The sequence below is a fragment of the Vombatus ursinus genome, unplaced genomic scaffold, assembly GCF_900497805.2.
Source record: "Vombatus ursinus unplaced genomic scaffold, bare-nosed wombat genome assembly UNPS02014768.1, whole genome shotgun sequence".
Lineage (NCBI taxonomy): Eukaryota > Metazoa > Chordata > Mammalia > Diprotodontia > Vombatidae > Vombatus > Vombatus ursinus.
This window is the reverse complement of record NW_020954546.1, coordinates 19757759-19773345: the sequence shown is the minus strand read 5'-3', so window position 1 is coordinate 19773345 and position 15587 is coordinate 19757759. Positions and strand designations below refer to the sequence as shown.

At 44.1% G+C, this 15587-nt stretch overlaps 1 protein-coding gene across 2 annotated transcripts in view; it reads right to left on the bottom strand.

The window, feature by feature from the left end:
- Positions 1-15072, bottom strand: part of RABGEF1 (RAB guanine nucleotide exchange factor 1) — a 39460-nt gene extending 24388 nt beyond the window's left edge. The window contains exon 1 of one of the 2 annotated variants that reach the window (XM_027861458.1): positions 15011-15072. The gene's annotated coding sequence lies outside the window, so the exon portion shown is untranslated. Of the gene's footprint in view, positions 1-14773; positions 14828-15010 lie in introns of those variants that run through there. The other variant, XM_027861460.1, reaches the window with a different exon arrangement.
- Between the last annotated feature and the right edge of the window lie 515 nt (positions 15073-15587).

Sequence of the window (15587 nt, the reverse complement as noted above, 5' to 3'; positions counted from 1 at the left end):
AATCAAAATTATCCATTGTATCTCCTGTGATCCTCTCTATGTCTTGGCTGGCCATGAACTATTCTCCTATCCACAGATCTGATGGGTATTTTTTCCCATGTTCTTCTAATTTGTTTATGATGGGACCTTTTATACCTAGGGCACATAGCAATTTGGAGTTTATCTTAGTATGAGGTATGAGATGGTGGTTGAAATCTAACTTCTTCCACACTACTGCCTAAATTTCCCAGCAGGTTTTGTGTAAGAAAAAAAAAGAAAAAAAAAAGAAAAAAGAATCTTTGCAGCAAGCTTCTCTGATAAAGGTCTCATTTCCAAGATATATAAGGAGTTGATTCAAACTTTCAAGAAAAAGAGCTATTCCCCAATTGATAAATGGTCTAAGGATATGAAAAGACAATTCTTAAGGGAAGAAACCCAGGCTACCCATAGCCACGTAAAAAAAATGCTCCAAACACTACCAATTAGAAAAACAAATTAAAACAATTCTGAGATTCCATCTTACACTCCTCAAAGTGGCAAAGATGACAAAAAAGGAAAATGATAAATGTTGAAGGGGTTGTGGGAAATCACGCACACTCATATACTGTTGGTAGACCTGAGAATGGACACAACCATTCTGGAAAGCAATTTGGAATATAAACAAGAAGTTACTAAACAGTATGTGCCCTTTGACCCAACTATCCCATTGCCCAGCCTATATCCAAAAGATATTAAAGAAAAAGGAAGAGTGAAAAGGATTCATATGTACAAAAGTATTTATAGCAGCTCTTTTTTTTTTTGGTAGCAAAATGACTGGAAACCAAGGGGAAGGCAATCAATGGAGGAATGACTATATGTAAGTTGTGGTATGTGAATGTGATGAAATACTACCTTGAAATAAGGAAATAAACTATTTCAAAGACACAGAAAGACTCATATGAACTGGTGCAGTGGGAAATGAGCAGGATCAGGAGGATTTATATTATGACATCAATATTATAAAAAATTAACAATTTTGAGGACTTTTATAAACTGATGAAGAATGAAATGAGCAGAAACAGAAAAAAAATTTATACAATAACACTATAAAATAAACCACTTGAAAGCTATAAGAACGCTGATCAGTGACCATTAGGATTCCAAAGGAAACAGGCTATCCATTACAGAGAGATGGATTTAGGGTGCAGAATGTACATACTTACTAATATAAGCATCTGGCCATTGAAGGAATTTGTTTTGCTCGACTATGCATATTTAGTACAAGGAATCTGTCTTCCTATCCTTCTTTCCCAATGGTGTAGAGGGTGGAAGGGAGAGAAAATAGGATTTTCTATTAATTTTTTTTGTAATAGAGAGGTGGTACAGATGTGACATATTACATACACTTTCAGATTATTAGTTTTATTTAACTGTTTTTCCTTTGTTATAAGAGACCTCTCACAAAGTAGAAGTAATCTATAAATATTTGTAATGCAAAAATAAAACACATCCATAAAAACCATTGATCTTCTAAAACAAAAACTAAATGCTTCCTACCTCAAGGAGTTTCCAAATAGATTCCAGGAGGGAAGGGATCCCACGTAAGCAGGTGAGAGAGACTAGCTCCAGACAGACTAAGGAAAAAGATGAGGTATTTGTCCCATTTACTTCCTTGGAGCTGCTGCCATTTTTAAAGGAAGGGATTAGGGTAAAGAAGTTCCATGTACTTCACCCAAAAGGAGAAACTGTAAAGGGATTTTATTTTATTTTTGTGAGAAGCTAGTTTGTCTTTCTTTTTTTCTTTTCCATGTCTTTCAGCCCTAAGAAGAACATGTGGGCATCTGGTCCGAGCACCGTGGGCTCCCTCCATGGTCGTTTGTGCCCACTCAGTGGCCTGAGCAGCAGGAACTGCTCACCAGGCTTCAGGAGTAAGCTGAGGGCTCGTCTTCAGCACAGAACTGCAGACTAAGCACGGAGGACACCTGTCGTTCAGCCCAATACGCAATCTCAGCCAGAGCCTCAGGGAGGTCTGGAGCTGGGGCAGCCCCTTCCTCTCCTCCCGAAACTCCTTCTCCATCACTACCTTTGCAGCAGTCTGCTCAACGTCCTCTGGAGCCCCGGAGAAGCAAAAATCAGGCATGACCCCCAAGTGGTACTCACGGAAGAAGGCCATTCATAGGCCTTCAGACGCCAGCACCCGCCTCACCACACCAGACTACGCCTGAGTGAGCTCTTGGGGATAAAGTGCAGGGCGAAGGCCTAAGCTTGAATCCAGCTTCAGACACTTCCTAATCGTGTGTTCCTGGATGAGTCACTTAACCCCAATTGCCTCAGTTTCCTCTTCTGTAAAATGGGATTAATAATAGCACCTCGCTTCCGGGCTGCTGTGCTTTGCCAACATTAAAGCACTATATAAATGCTAGCTATTGTCATTGTTGTTGCTGCTGCACAGAATGGCGATGTCCAAAGATCGAAGTGGGGCAGCTGTGTCACACAGCACAACAGCTGGCAGGTTAACATAAGATGCTTCCTTCCATCCGTCCATGGATGGTGATCCGCCCTAGGATAGTAACCACCAAGAGGAGAGGCTTCTGAAAAGCCACCCTGAAGACCTGGAACCAGCTATGAAGTGTCTGGTGACTGGTGAGGCACACGGAAATTTCCAAACGGCACACTGGCCAGCATTCCTGAAGGAGATGCCATCCGGGGCGGCTGGATTTCCACTGACAACCATGGGGCAAGCCTTTCCTAAGTTCTCCTGAGATCAGTGATGCCAATGCCATCACTCTCTTTTGGAGGGATGTTGTTCCATGTGGAAGTCCAGACTGGTGCCACCCTAAGTAGCAAGGAATGGGAGACATCCTCCTCTTCCAGCTAGGGCTCCGACACTATGAAAAGATCCCTCTAAAGCCACGATGGGAATAAACCACCACTTGGGACCCTGTTCTAGGCAGTGCAAAGGAGCAACGGTGCTTTATACACAAGGGTACTCTCTAAGCCCTCGATTTTTAACCTATGACTACAGGTTTTTCCTTCTGCCCTTTGCACCAATTATAATCCTGCTAGATTTTCTATGACAATTTATCATTAACTAATACATTTCCTTAAGTTGTAACAAGTCCAATAAGTTAATAAGTCTAATAAGGTCTATTTTCTTTAGAGGCCCCACATCGGAGGGAGGGGGAACAAAGAAGACTTCCAGAAGCAGATATCCTAACAGCAGCAAGAAGGGGCTGCTGAGAGCTGAGATGCCATGGAGAAGACAGAACTATAAAAAGCAGAACGGAAAATCTGGGGAACATGGTGCCATTTTGTATAGAAACAAAACCTCCTTTGTTTCTCAACAGCCACGGCACAGTGTGAACACGGATACTTATAATGACATTAGGAAGACAACGACAAGAGTCTCCCAAGGTGAGAAGCGTGGACAGGTTGTAATCCGATTGCTAGAGGGAATACCCAGAGCTCCACTGAATCATTCATAATAAAGACCCTGAATCATCAAGAAAAAGTTACATTGTACCCAGCATACAGAACGCAAAAATATAGCACATTTTGGCAAAGAATTGGAAATTGAGAGAATGCCCATCACCTGAGGAATGACTGAACAAGTTGTGGTATATGAATGTGATGGAATACTGTTGTGCTACAAGAAATGATGAACAGGCAGACTTCAGAAAAACCTGGAAAGACTTGTATGGTCTGATGGTGAGTGAAGTGAGCAGAACCAGGAGAATGTTGCACACAGTAACAACCATGTTGTGCAATAACTAATATCGATAGACTTAGCTCTTCTCAGCAATACAATGATCTAAGACAATTCCAAAAGACTCATGATGGAAAATGCTGTCCACATCCAGAAGAAGAACTATGCAGTCTGAATGCAGATGGAAGCAGACTATTTGCTCTCTCTTTTTTTTCCTTTCTTGTGGTTTTCCCCTTTTGTTCTAATTCTTCCTTCACAACATGACTAATGTGGAAATATGTCTAATAGCATTGTACATATATAACCTATATCAGATTGCTTGCTGTCTTGGGAGGGGAGAGGTGAGGGAGGGAGAAAAAAATTTAGAACTCAAAATCTTATGAAAGTGAATGCTGGAAACTATCTTTACAAGTAACCGGAAAAAATAAAATACTATTAAGTGGGGGGAAAATATAGCACATTTTAGAAAGCTACCATCTAATAGGGTTAAATGGTTGGTACTTTAAAAGATAACCTTCAGTGACCTGAAACACCTAATTCCCTTAACAAGTTAGTCAGTCAAAGCAGTCACACATTTATTAAGTTCCTACTAAATGCCAGCCAGCACTTCTTAAACTTACACCCACAGTTTAAGAATTACTGAAGGGGGAGAAGTTTGAGAAGCCCCTAAGAAGAGAAAGATAAAAACACCGTCCCTGCTACCAAGGACCTTACGTTCTAATGGAGGCGACAACACGTAAATATAGAGGCATATTGAAGATTTTTAGAGTAGAGGAAAGGTAATCTCAAAAGGGAAGGTATTAGGAGCTGGAGGGACTAGTAAAGGTCTCCTCCAGAAGATGAGATTGAAGCTTCTAAATTTTGTTTCTAAGTTGTTGGGTTTTTTGGTTAAGTTTTGAAGGCAATCAGGGAAGCCAAGAGGCAGCAATGAGGGGGCAGCACATCCCTGGCATGGCGCAGGGCCAGGGCAAGGTCATAAAAATGGAGCGCCATGTTTGAGGGACAGCCAGTAAGCCAGTGTAACTGGACTGCAGAATGCACAGAGGAGAATAAAGTATAAGAATGCTGGAAAGGCAAGAAGGGCCCAGGTCAGGAACGCCTTCGAATGCCAAACAGAGGCATCCGTATTTGACCCTGGAATTAACTGGGAGCCACCGAAGCTCTTGAGGAGAGGGAAGAGGGCGTGTGCGACATGATCACCACCTGGCTGCACTCCTTGGACTCCTCATGCCCTCTAGAATCTCATTATCCTGTAATGTCACACCAACTGTGAACCTCACATGTGCTCAGTAGCGCCCGCCCCAGGGCCCTCTCTCCCTCTGATGAGAACTGATGAGATGGGCTGCAGAGAGCTCCTCCTCCCAGATTCTCCATCCACGGAGGAGGCCCAGGGCACCCACTCCATATCCCCACGCGCGGCTGCACTCCCCGCCCCTGTTGTGAGCGTGAGTTTGATGGGCTGTCTCCCCCATTAGGCTGTGGGCTCCTTGAGGGGAAAGATTGTCTGGCACATACGAGGCGTTCAATGTTTACCGATCGCTCAGGAAAAATCCCTTTGGTGGCTGAGTGAAGGATGGAGCGAGGAGGGAAGAACTGTGAGGTGGAGAGATCAGTCGGGAGTCTATTTCAGCAGTCCAGGAGAGGTGACAGATGCCTGGACCAAGGTGGTGGCTGTGTGAGCTGAGGGAAGGGGAGGGATACCAGAGATGGTATAAAGCCAGAAATGACTGTGTTTGGCAATAGATTGAATTTGGGGGGCGAATTCAAGTGAGGAGTCGAGGAAGACAGAGCTGAGCACCTGGGAGGATGGTGATGTCCTCAATAGTAACAGGCAAGTCTGGGAGGTAGATCAGATGACATAAATTCGTGGTGGAAACAATCTTGTGATTTCTTCCACCTCCAGGTTAGGTAATCCAGAATTGGGGTGACTGGTGACAGGGCAGGGGGCAAGGGATCAGAGAGCAGAGGACAGTTTAGCCCTGAGTTGGTTTACCAAGGATGGAGACAGAGAAAGTAGGGCAGTGTAGAGCAGGGGTGGGGAACCTGTGGCCTCGAGGCCACACGTGGCCCTCTCGGTCCTCAAGTGTGGCCCTTTGACTGAATCCTATGCAGGGGACAATGATAGAAAAATGAGGTTTTTGGGTATAGGCAGTTGGATAATTTCACCCCAAAAAATTTTGGTCCACTCCAATCTGTAATTTTACTGCTGTTGGAAACTTCTAGGAAGGAGCCTGATAGCAATACCGATCGGTAACTTTTCAGAAATTAACAGTCTTTGAGAGTTGTCTGGAGCCCTGATAAGTTAAGAGACTAGGCCAGAATCACCCAGCCAGCAAGATCTGAGTCCTTCCTGACTGAAGCTAGTTTTGTATCTACTACACCATGCCGTATCCGAAGGAAAAACATCATTAAATTAATCAAGGCATAAGCAATAATTTCTTACATGTTTTTATTAAGACTATCTGACTTAAGTGAAAGAACCTGCCTTTGAGTGTTTGCCCTATAACTTCAGCTAGGTGGCGCTGCAATGGATAAAGCAAGGAGTCTGGAGTCAGGACCACTCATCTTCATGAGTCCAAATCCAGCCTCAGGCAGTAAGCTGCGTGACCCTGGGCCCGTTATTTCCCATCCCTGAGATCAGCAGCCAGAGCTCCTGTCCTGGCCTTCTCACCAAAGTCCGACTTACATTCCAAGAAGTGGACATTGGGGAAGGTTTACTGCAGTCAGTCAAGGTGAGACCCACAACCTAAGCAATCACTTCAGCCAACAACAACCACTTTATTAGACCGTCCACACCCTGCCTTCTCCTGGTCAAAATTGTCCTGCCAGGAGGCGGTAACTGCTAAAGAACAGCCTATGGCCCAGCAGATCTACAGAAATTAAATAGTCTTACTAATCCAGTCCCTTGTGTAACTTTGCCTCCAGGACCCAATAAGGGGGGGGGGGGAGTGGTGAGAGAAGAAAAATGGCAGGAAATCTTAGTGGTCTTTCCCATCTGGTCAAAATACCATTCTTTAAAAAAAAAAAAAAAAAACCAAACTCAAATTAGGAGAACTTCCTAGAGGGAAGTATCTAATCTTAACATAGTTTTCCTTTTTTCAATTTGGTTTTCGTTCAGCTGAGCAGATACTGCAAAAGAACCAGGTGGTTCAGGACTTAGCCAGCCTTGGGAAGGAAATACGTGGGCAGGGGAGTGGTCACAGCCCTGCAGATGATCTTTCATTTACACAGCTAAGGAGGGGTCTTCTCACCAGATGCCTAGAAGGTCAGTTCAAAATTCTGACAGCAGCTAATTCTCTTAGAAAAATCAGGAGGATTCTGAAACTGCACAAATGAGGAAGATCAAAAGTGCACTTCCCGAGAATGAATCTAAAAAAGAAAGAAATCTTCCAGGGTACTTTTTAGTTCACAAAACCCTTTCTCCTCACCACAAGTAAAGTCTGGACAGAGTGAAAGTGGTATTTTTGTGTCCCACTGAAAAATACATATATAGACTTACACACACCTCCATCACCCATGATGACGAAGCCCTCACCACAAACTCCATGGGGAGAAGTGGACATTCTTGGAATCCAACACTGTCACACTTTGTTAGCCTTACATCCAAAGGGGCCCTTATTTGCTTTCTGTATAGCATTCTAGTGTTTTTAATTCCTTAGGTTATTAGATCACAGAACACTAAAATGACAACAACAACAAAGACCTCACTATCCCGGGGAAGTACACACACACACACACACACACACACACACACACAGAGTATATTCCACAAGATTTCTGGAAGAAAAAGTCTAAAGATGGAAAATGCTATCCACATCCAAAGAAAGAACTATGGAGTTTGAATACAGATAGAAGCATACTATTTGCTCTTTTTTTTTCCTTCTGTTGTGTTTTGTTTCCTCTTTCTGGTGGTTCCTCCTATTGGTTCTAATTCTTCCTTACAACATGACTAATGTGAAAATATGTTTAATAGGAATGTGTATGTATAGCCTATATCAGATTGCATGCCATCTTGGGGGAAAGAGGGGGAGAAAAATTTAAAACTCAAAAGCATATGTAAATGATTGTTGACAAATCAAAATAAATTATTTTAAAAAATAGGAGATAAAAAAAGATTTTTGGAAGCAAACAGGAAATTTCTTACCAAACAACCACAGAATACTCATGAGAAAACCAGTATTGGGGGAGAAAGTAAAATCTCCCTAACAAGAGAGTTCAAGCATTTAGCTACTAATTTTCCTTAGCCATTATTGACACTACTCTTTTCATTGGAAAAGGGGCTCATTGTCTACCCTGACTCTGCCCACAACTCATTCTATCATTTGAGGCAGATGACATCATGCTTATGCCCCAGTGTCTTCTGCTGACCTCTGTATATAAGTATACACCCAATGACCTCAGGGAAGTAATAGGAGGCTTCTACCCCATGACTACTCAATGCTTGGGAGTCTCTGCACCAATCAATTACATAGCCACCTAAAATGGGAGTGACTCCATGGATCCATGTAAATATAAATTTAATCCAATTTACTCTGTGGCAAGCAAACATACTTCCTATGAACGTATTCGTTGCTGCGGCACTTAGATGTGGCATTTGATTGGCTGACTCTCAGAACTAACTTCTTATATTATCCTTTTCAAAACCTTTGGGCCACCTTATTTTTCGGAAACACGTCAGAAATTCTTTTAAAACAAGATGTAACTGCAATGAAGTGACCATGGGACAGCTGCACCCACTGTTCACTGAACTAGAATGGTTTTTGTCCCCCACTTTCATGGTGAGGCACTTATAAATCTCAGCATCTCAAACAAAATGAAACAATCATTAGAAAGACACACACCAGGCAATACGACCAGCACACAGGCCTCTTGTCTCAAGACTTTCCAAGTTACAGCAATGAGGTCACACACAGCCTCCAAACAGTCCCTTCCTCATGGAAGGTCTCCAGGCATAAAGAGCCTTTACAAATACCAGGAGGCTTTCCAGATAAGAAAATGAAGTCCAGTAGCTGCAAATCAATAGAGAAATACAGACTAAGAATCGTTTCAGCAAATGCAAACAAAAACCCTAAAATAACATATTCTGCTTTAAAAAAAATAAAAATAATAAAATAATAATAATAATAATAAAATAATAAATAAATAAATAAAATAATAAAAGTAACAAAATAAAATAAAAATAAAAAAATAATAAAAAAGCATTTTCTCCCCAATCTATAAATATGTTTAACGAAAGAATTGAATTTCTAACGACATTCTCCTTCCTAGGCTCCAGTGCACTCTCTAAAAAGGAGATTGCTGTGCTTCAGTGTGCACACTGAACTGTGTGCATGTGCTTAGCAGCTTCTAATAGACCAGGAAATGCTAAAATAAAATACTTTCATGTGCTTTTTGCAACTTGTACTGATCACCCTAAATTTCTAAATACACATATATGCCCCCAATATGTATTATAAATAAACCAAACGGCCACCTGACACTTTAAAAACACTCTTCTTACAAACTAAACCATTATTGTTGAATAAGTATTCTGTGTTGGTTTCAAGAAGACTGGGTTTAAATGTTTTGCTATAGTGTAACAGAACTTTTATGCAGTTGACTCTTGTGGATTGCCATATAAATTCAGCAAATAGTAGCTGCTTGCCTGCTGCTACAACCATTATCCCTTTAGGTTCAATAACACCAAATTTGCTCCCTAAGATGCTCTTCGTACCTCTTAACTTTATCAGTACCTTCAGACTTCCTGCACCAGAGCCTTTTGCAATAAATCCCAAGCCTCATCTATTCCATGAACAGACGGGAGTATGGTTGTAACTTCTGAGTTTACTTAGCGTGAAGTTCACTCATCAGATCCCTCACTGCTCCATACTCAATCACAATTATCTGTGCTGTATCACTGGTCCTGTTCTGGTTAACATTTTTTTTTTTAAATCAATGATTCAGATAAAGTCACGTACGGCATGCTCACTGAGCTTTCAGATGGCACAAAATTGGGATACCTAGTGACAGAAACAGGGCGCAAAAAGATCTCCTCAAAATAGAATGGGGTAAATTTAATGACATAATAAAGTAGGAATAAGTGTAAAGTCCTGCAACTGATTTAAAAAAAAAAATCCGTCCCACAAGCAGAAAATGAGGGAGACTTACGTATTGAAGACCTCATGAAAAAAGATCTAATGAAAGCTCACTGTGTCCTTATTAGCCAAGAGCTAGTTAAAACAGTCTCTCCAGAATGAGGAAGGTGACGGTGCTGCTATATTCTACCCTAGTCAGTTGACATCTAGAGTATCACGTCCAGTCCTGGCAGCCACATTTCAGAAGGCAAACTGACAAGCCAAAGAAGAGACAAAAGGGCAACTCAAAACCATGCTGTGCTAGGATCAGCTAAAGTAACAGAAGATGTTTAGCCTGAAGACGATGTGTTAGGGGAAGACATGATCACTGTCTTCAAATATTTAAGGGGCCAGCATGTAGAAGTGGATAAACCTTACTCTGCCTTGCCCCAAAAGGACAAACTAGGACCAATGGGTGGAAGTTACAAAGGGAAAAGGTGTTAGCTCATTATAAGGAAAGAACTTTCTAAAAATTGTATTGCTGTCCAAAAAGAGAATGGACTGCTTCAAGAGTTTCCTGTCCCTGAGACTTACATGAATTGATGCAGAGTGAAATGAGCAGAACCAGGGGAACGTTATACATAGTAACAACAATACTGTAACAATGAAACTGTGAAAGACTTGGCTACTCCGATCAAGACAATGACCCGAGACAGTTCCAAAGGACTCGTGATGAAAAATGCCGTCCACCTCCAGAGAGGGAACTGATGAACTCATGAGTGCAGACTGAAGTCTATTGTTTTTCACTTTCTTTATTTTTCTTGCCTTTTTCTTTTTGCGACATGGCTTATATGGAAATATATTTTGCACGACTTCACATGTATAATGGGTCATATTGCTTGCCTTTTCAGTGGGTGAGAGAGGGGCTGGAGGGAAGAAAATTTGGAAGACAAAATTTTTTTAAATGAATGTTAAAAATAAATGAGAAAAAAAAAACTTCCTGAACTAAATAAGGAGTTTGCCATCCCTGAAGGTCTGCAAACATGTATTCATTCAGCCAACAATAAATCTCTCTTGTGTGCAAAGTCCTAAGTGAGACAATGAAGAAGGTACAAGGGTTCCGACACACAGTCACTTGTGTAGCTTAGGGCAGATCAGAGTACAGGGACGAGACTCTAACACAGGTAACCTTAACAAAACATTGAATGACAGATGCCATCTGATGCAGAATGAAGTAAGCAGAATCAAAAGGGCTTCTTTACACAATGACCACCAAAAATGTAAAGGAAAAAATATTGAAAGACTTCGAAAATCTGATCAATGCCACAGCTAGCAATAACTGCAGAGGCTCAGTAATGATGCCTGCCTCCCACCTATAGGTAGAGAGACAGTGGACTATAGGGGCAGAACGAAGCAGACATTTTCAGACATTACCAATGAGCAGGTTTGTTTTGCTTGACTGTACTTGTTACAAAGGAGGCTATTATCACTGGGAATTGACAGTGATGTGAAAAAAAAATTAAAACATTTTAAAAGAGGGAAAAAAAGTACTATGTGAGATCAGACAAGGAATATGATTTCTGATAGGGGGTAGAGCGGGAAATAACAAAAGGTGACACGAAGGAGTTGGAATATGCTAGGCTACAAAAGGAGGCAGGCCATTGCAGGCCCAGGGAACAGTAAAAGCAGAGGAGTAGATGTGGGATAGCATAATGTGTGACTGGGGGCAGAGGGCGGTCCAGTTTGACTGCATCACATGCCTAGGCTGTCAGAGGTGTGTGACAAGGCTTTGTACAGATTTAATTTGGGGACGGCAGCATGAAGAAGTACAGAAAAGTTAGCTGACATTCTAGAATACCGGCAATATATAGACCATGAGCCAACATCAAAGATTGAAAATTAATTGCAATGTACAAGAAGTGATCACTGTGTGGTTGGCCATCAACCGGAATTTTGTGGGGTTTTCATTACGAAGGAATGATGACAATCCACCTGTGATGCTCAATAAAAGAACAAAAACTAAAATCGGTCAACCGTATAGACTGACTTCCTGCTCTTTCTCCTGTGCTTAATACACAGAATATCATTTTTAGCACGGCTTCTTCCTTCCTTAGTTACCTTGCATAGGTTTATTATTTACTCTGTCTGTAAAACATGGGGGGTTGAATTAGATAATGTCTTAAGGGCCAAATACTTGTTGGGTAGCCCCTCTATTCCGTATACCACTGACCCCAAGTCCCATTTAGGCTTCCTGCCTTAAGCCTCTCTCCTCTTCTGTCCTCTGACACAAAGCTGTCAAATAATCTTCTTAAAGTACAGGTCTGATCCCATTATTCCTCTGCTCAAAAGTCTCCAGTAGCTCCCCATTCCCCATCAAAGGAATTACAAACCCTTTAAGTGACATTCAAGGCCCTCCACAATCTCAATCCAACCTATCTTTCTAATCTTATTCCGTAATACTTCTTTGTACACATACTAGTCTCCAGCCAGACTAGAAACCTACATGGCCATGCCCTCTCCTACCTTTGTGTTTACAAGAGTCACCTGAGTTACATCCTCACTCCTTGAATACCATTTTTACCTTCTCATGTACTTAATCATGATCTAACTTTTATTATCATTAGTTGTGTGGGTGTCTCATGCCCCTCCTAGACTGTAAGCTCCTTGGGGTCAGAGACTGTTATTTTTCATCTCTGAATAGTCAGCTCATGGCACATAGTAGGCTCTTAATAAAAGCCTCCTGAAAAATGAATTGAAGCAAACTTTTGAAAATAATTCTATTTCCTGAGCAAAGGTACACTAACATACCTAAAATGACACAATTACAAATTTTAAGACCTTCATCTGAAAACCAAGATCAGAATCTAAACTTAAACAGAATCTTAACTTTTATTGTCAAACGAACAAAGGTTTACTGAATCTCTTCCTATGTGTGTCCAGCAACTACAGGAACTATCTATAATTATTGGCTTAGGGAACTCCCTCCACATTTCCTTAGGTGCAACAGGTGACTACAGGGTAGGGTGAGTTCTAGCGAGTTATATGAGGCACACACAAGGCAAGTGATTTGTCCGGGGTCACCTACTTAGGAAATGTCAGAGGAAGGATTTGAACACTGGTCTTTCTGCCTCCAAGCTTTAATACAATGCCTGACACTTAATAAATACCTTTTTGTCCATCCATCCGTTCATTCATTCCCTATGCCACGCTGCATTTCTAGTGAAGAACACGGAATTTATGTTATTCCTTCTCTGTAGGAATTTACAAACTAATTAGGAAGACATACACAGGAAAGAGTTAGAACACAGTTTGAGTCTATAAGTGCTGATGAATTTTGTAATACAGACAAGGTGTTGCAGGAGTTCAGAAAAGGTACAGGTAATTTGGGTTTGGGTGGTCATTGAAATCTTAATGGAGAAATGGCCATATTGAGCTTCTCAAAGATGGCGTAGATTTGAATTGGTTGAGAATCTAAATGATACAGTGGATGGAGAGTAGGCCTAGGAACCAGCACCTCTGATACTGGTTGTATATCCTAGACTGGAGTCTAGAATGTGTGCAAAATATTATGGAATAAGATTAGAAAGATAGGTTGGGCTAATACTGGGTAAGACACTTAACTGCTGAGTGGTCCAGACTCACTCTAAGGCTTTAAGCTGCAGAACAATTGCTGATCTCCATTGGTAGAAGGTGTTCCTCTCACCAATGAAATCATCATCCCTACCCCGATTCCTCTGCCTTACTCTCTCCCCTTCCCCTACCAAAAAAAAAAAAAAATATGAAGGAGGGGAGAAAGGTAGATGCAAAGACAAGGAAAGGAGAATAAGCATTATGTTTAGAAGTCATATTAAAAATAAGGTTAGATGGCATTCTGGTATCTCAGTATAAGTATTCAAACCTTGTTCTCTTCTTGTCAATCACACAATCTATGACTAGCAAGACTTGTGAAGTTGCTTATGATTAACAGAGCAAATCCCTTCACCTAATTCCTCTCTCCCTCTCCTATACCCAAAGCCCTTGGGCAACCATACCTCCTCTGGTACAGTCAAAGCAAAATTTCACACAGTCACAAGGATAGAATGAGCACCGTAGACACCACCACCCTTTGACACATTTCCCAACCACAGAGACAAGTCAGCAGGACTGATACAGCACCAGCTGTCTGTGACTGGTTCACCAGGCTAGCTCTTTCCTTTCGTCTTACCCTATTATATCTGTGATTAGTCTTTGAGCATCACCGCAGCTCTCCTCCCAATCAATTACACAAGTCCCAACCCGTCGAAAAGCTCGAGTTCTGCTCCTACCTGGAACCTCACAAACTCGTTTGCCCTGCTCACCCCTTCGGCACAAGCCCCGCCAGCCCGAATCCTGGCGTTAAAGTCTTCACAACACCTAGAACCGTGCAAACACCTGGAGAGCAGAAGCTAATGGACCTCAATGCGGAGACTCAAAGTTTGGCAGGTTCCCCCAGCCCACACGCCACTCACTCCTCCACCTGCTCCGTGCCTTATCAGCATCCCCTAAACTAATCCGGAGTTAATGGTTCGATCACCTGAATTCAGCGGAAACCAGCCTGAGATAACTGGAACCAGGGAGACGAGAACTATACTCTGTCTGGGTGACTCTGGGGTCAATCCCTCTGGCCTGCCAGTCCAGGGAGCGCAGGCCCCGTGGGCACCTTTGGGTGTGGTGCTACCTGGGGCACGCCATGGGATGCTGCCGGGGAGGGACCCCACGGACCACCTCCGGGCAGGGGCGGCGGGTCTAGGCTTGGAGGACCCGGGCTTCTCGTCCCAGCTCTGCCGCTTACTACACCGGGTGACCTTGGGCTAAGCCGCGTCCCCTCTCGCGGCCTCAGTTTCCTTCCTCCGCAGAATGAGGGGGCTGGGTGAGGTCAGGGGCTCTTGCCCTTTTCTGGGCCCTGGACCCCTGAAGGGGTCAGTCTGATATGAAGCCCAGGGACCCCTAAGGAATTGCTGGAAAGGCTCAATCTCAGTTGGGGGGTTCGGGAGAATAAAAAGGTTTTGGGGTGCCCCCCAAGTCCCCGGCCGCCAACCTTGGAGGATCTGTAAGCGGGGCGCCGTCCGGCCCTGGCGCAGGGCTCCTAAGGACGCGACGGGGGCCCCCCATTCGCCCGCGCGGGGACGGCGCGGGCATGGCCCGAGGGCTGGGGCGCCTGCGGAGGGAAAGTTCTCCGGGCCGGGGATCCCAATGGGGAGGGGGAGGGGGCCGGGCCGGGGCGGGCGGCCCCGGAGGGGCGGGGCCCGTCAGTCAGTCAGCTCCCAGTGCTTACCGTGTTCCCGGCCCGGCCGCGCTCGGGTCCCACCGCCTGCCTCCCGAAGCTCGTCGCTCCGCGCCGCGCCGCCCCGGCCCCTGTGTTCCCTCCGAGTCTGTCCAGTCCCGCCCGGCCAGGCCCTGGCCACGCCCCTCCCCGGCCCGGCCCCGCTCCGACCCGCCCCCCGACCCGGCGCCGACGGCGCCCTCACCGTCAGCGGGCGCGCGCGCGCAGACCCCGCCCCCTGCTCCGACCGACGTGTCACGTCACGCATCACCTGACGTCGCGACACGAATCCTTGGACCGGGCCCAGCCAAGGAGAGCCTTTCCTGTGCTTCTTCACCCCTCAGAGGGCGGGCGCGAGGCTCTGATTGGACGAAGACTTGAGAGAGCGAAGCTAAAGGGGGGAGGATAATTCTAAGACTGACGTGGAAGGGGCGGAGATGGGAAACATACCTGGGAAGAGGGGTGGGGCCAGGGGGGCGGGGCGGAAATACTAGCCGGGGAGGGGGGGGGGGCTGGAACGCGGGGGCGGGCGGGGGGGCGGAGATAGGACGCAGAGAGTGGGCGAGGGGGCGGGGATAGGACGCAGAGA